Raw genomic sequence first — 4,269 nt, forward strand, 5'->3', positions numbered from 1 at the left:
GTCATTACATGGTATACACCACGCTGTATGTAGAGGTGCAATTGGACTTTTAAGAATAGATGGTATATATCATTGTGAAAAGAACTGAGGAGGTGCGGCCAATAGCAAACCGCACAAATTAATATGAAGCATTCAAATGTAGTTTACGTTATATGCTGAAAGTACCGTAACAAGAAAGTATGTATGTGTGCGTATAGTTTCTCGTGCTTGGTTGTTTTCATTGCTTTCGCCTATTCTTCTTCACACACAAGTAACTCCCCTTTCTTTTGTTTGTTTATTCATGGACTCTTACGACACAGCGAATTCGGAAGATGCAATCTATGTCTTTATCATTCCTGGATGTAACCAGGACATGAAAACGGTTTGCTTAAAAAAACTGTGTTGGTGATACACCAAAACAATATACGAATACAACTTATTCGAGGAATCAACACGACATTTGCTTCGCTGCGTCGCACAATCTTTTTTAAGCTGGAAAAAATCACAATTAGACGTATTTGGTATTCCTGGCACGCTTCAGAAAAACTATTTTTGCCCTTCTTTTTGTCTTAATTTCATCCAGAATGTTAAAGCTATGAAAGAACAAATTTGGTTTACGAGTTTAGTCTCTAGTACAGTAAGTGGACGTTGGTTCCATGTGTAGAAGTCCATGCAAGTGGGGAAATTCCCTGATTGCCATTCGCTTAGGAGCTCACAACTTCCAGGCTTCGCCCAAGTTGCGTTGTTCCCGAACATCTGTTCGAAAGCGAGTTAATGTGCGATGTCGAAGCAACCCAGAATATCTGGTTGTGCGCTGAGGTTGGGAGCCTCGGATGAATACTGCTTAATCTGATAACGACCCCTTCAAACGGACTAAGGATTATGATAAGAAAGTATGCATCTGGAAATGGTAATAGACAACCAGAAGATTCGCCACTAGTACCTCAATGCTGCTATCTGGGAGTACTGCCCACAAATTCGGCATGCAGGAGCAATGGAGCAGTGTTTTTCGTTCTTTACATACTGCCGCCGAAGAATAAATTAGATTTCGGCGAGCCTGAAAAAACAATTGGTAAGACAAGGAAAGTCATGCTGCCTATAGAACCACGCTGCGATCGGGCGCAACTCGAGCCATGTTGGATCGCTACCGGGAGTTGAAAAAGGAAGAGAGACATATTATCAGAATGAAGAAACGAAATATGTGAGTGCGAGGTGCTTGAGATACTGGCCAAAAGTAAAAAATCGCCGAAAATTCCACCAGAAAGTTCGACGGCTTAAAAAGGATCCACGATCGGGGCGATTTCCTGTAAGAACAAAGACGGGACCTGGTAACTGACATCTAGAGCATACTTAAATTAAATTAAACCTGCTAAATAGTGTCAAATGCGCATGTCACAGAGTTATTGACGACGAGACTGTCGTTCCGACTATGACGAAGAAACAACCCGTGGGAGCTGACGGACTGCGGGCTGAGCTATTTAAACATAGCGGCGAGGAGCTGGTAAGGTGCTTGTATCAGCTCCTGTGCAAAATGTGATCGGATGAAAGCATGGCTGCCGATTGACAGTCGGTTCTACGTAACCGGAACGACCCGGATTTATATCCGGCCAAGGACTGTCACTTCAGCAGCATTCCTCGTATATGCACGAGGAATGCTTATGCTGCTACAACAACAACAACAACAACAACAACATTGAAATTTAAGTGTGCTCAGCTTAATCCACAAGAAGGGTGATAATGCACGAGGAATGCTCATGCTGCTACAACAACAACAACAACAACATTGAAATTTAAGTGTGCTCAGAAGGGTGATAATGCAATTAGTGCCAATTAAAGCGGGATTATATATAATATATATGTATATATATATATAGTTGACGCGTACACTCTTTTTGGGTGTTTGGCCGAGCTCGGCAATATTTTTATGAGGAGCTTTTTATCATGGCAGAAATACACTCGGAGGTTTGCCATTACCTGCCGAGGGGCGACCGCTGTTAGAAAAATGTTTTTCTTAATTTTGGTGTTTCACCGAGATTCGAACCTACGTCCTCTCTGTGAATTCCGAATAGTAGTCACGCACCAACCCATTCGGCTATGACGGCTGCCTGCATTAACACCGATAATAATGTCAACCTTGAAATCCAACGTACAATCACTTTAGACTAAGTAGGCAATTGAGTAGTAAAGTCCTCTCCCGACGAACAAAACTAACACCTTATAAGGCATTCATCATGTCTGTCGTATTTTATAGCGCAGAAGCTTGGAAGAAGACAACATTCGATGAAGTGTTCCTTGGAATATTTGAGAGAAAGATTGTGCGGAAGATTTTTGGCGAGTATCGCAGGCGATGAGCTTTACGACGACATAGACATAGTGTAGCGAATAAAGATCTAGCAGCCACGTTGGTTGGATCATGTCGTCCGAATGGATATGAACTTTCCACCTTTGAAAGTATTCCATGTGGTACCAGCTGGTGGTAGCAGAGGAAGGGGTTGAAAAGATCAAGTGGAGAAGGATTTGTCTTCACTTGGTGTTTCCTGGTGTGTTTTGCTAAACTCAGCCAAAATCGAGTAAGCGGTTATCGCGCCAATCAAGAAGAAGGATTAGGTAACGCTATAAAGTTTGCGTTTGTATTGGTATTTAGAGAGAGAAAATGATTTTATTGGAATTTTTAGGGAAAGTAGTTATTCATGGCCGGCAGGGTGCCTACAAATGCACGGAACGCTGAATGTACCTTTCTGCATACACAGCACCGGTCATAAAAAATCGTTAATCATCTCTCGATAGCGCAATCCATTCCAAAATAACACCTGTTATTCGAAAACTCTTTATAATCATACATATATACGGAGCTGCCAATCTGGCAAATAATTAGAAATATTGCGATGTTGAAAATGTTTGTCTTCTTGTTTTGAATTGTTGAGAAAAATTGGTTAGATAAAAGCTCAGCTGCATGAGGGAGGAACGAGCTTTACTTTGTGAAATATGCGCTTTCGTTTATGTATGAAATAGTTTTTGTTTCGTGTAGAACATTTTAATATGCTTGGTAGCAAAGCTTCTATTGGGCTACGCGTGCTTCTGCTTTTGCGTCTATGAAGGTATTTTGTTTTTAAGTACAATATTTAGAATTCCGGCTGGTGGAACGCAAAAGCATACGGAAGCAAGAAATGAGGTGCTAGGTTAATTTAGGTGCAGTGGTTGTCCTTGCTTGTTGGCATATCCCTGATTAATTTGGAGCGAGGAGTCCAATCTAGTTTATCTGCCTTACAGTTACCTTTGATTTTACTATGTCCTTACACCCAGAATAGTAGGGAATTTGATAGAATCAGCTGATTTGCTGTCGTAATAATAGGGCATCTGTTTGCATTTTATTGTTTATTATTACCGAGGGCATTTTTAGGATTACATCGTTTTCTTTCTTGTTTCTCCATAAAAACTCCACATAAAACATCATTTGTTGTTCAAAGTCGACTTAAAACTGTAGGTTCTTGTAGATCTTTTGTAGAACAACATTAAGACGTACACCACAAATAAGAGAGGAGCTCGGCCAAACATCCAATAAAGAGCATAAAGTCAATTATGTATACATACATATGTAGGGATAACATGGGTAGCCATGTTATACTATTAATCAGACTAGAGCTAAAACTATTCAGACTGGACACAACAGAGATAAACTTCGGGACTGGGGTAAGGCTCGATCCCAACCCAAACCGGGAGTGTTTGGGGCAATATAATTGCATACAGATTCTCCAGTGATGAAAGGCGAGTGGTGAAATCAATTGCCCTAAATTGGGGTTAGTTTACTTTGGTGGCAACTCTTGATCGGGGGAAAACCCCGAGTAATTCCGCTACGTAGAACTGGCTGCCCCTGGGATGTATATTTGATACAAATTGGCGTCAACGTGTACTATTGTCTAGTTAGAAAAAGCGACATACACTTGTATCTGACAGATAGAGTGACAGTGGATCATTATGTTCAGTGCCGGTCAGACTTTTTATCCTTCTAGTTTTTAATGACCCTCTTGGTGTGTACTTTAATGAAGCCACAGAAAGCTTCCAAACCATGGAATTCGGATGACATTGAATTCGTTGATTGACATTATTGGCATTGAATTATTTTGTAATGCATTAGCATTATGAGTAGTTTCTGATAATAAGACAAGATAATAATCACAGCACTGATTCCATTCACAATAGGGTTAAATTTAAGTAGTTGGGATTAGCCATCTAGCGGCTGCCAAAAGCAATGACAAATGCAGCGAAGAAGTGGCTAAGGCGAAGTAAAAA

Source organism: Anastrepha obliqua, chromosome 3 (genome assembly GCF_027943255.1).
Source record: "Anastrepha obliqua isolate idAnaObli1 chromosome 3, idAnaObli1_1.0, whole genome shotgun sequence".
NCBI classification, from domain to species: domain Eukaryota; kingdom Metazoa; phylum Arthropoda; class Insecta; order Diptera; family Tephritidae; genus Anastrepha; species Anastrepha obliqua.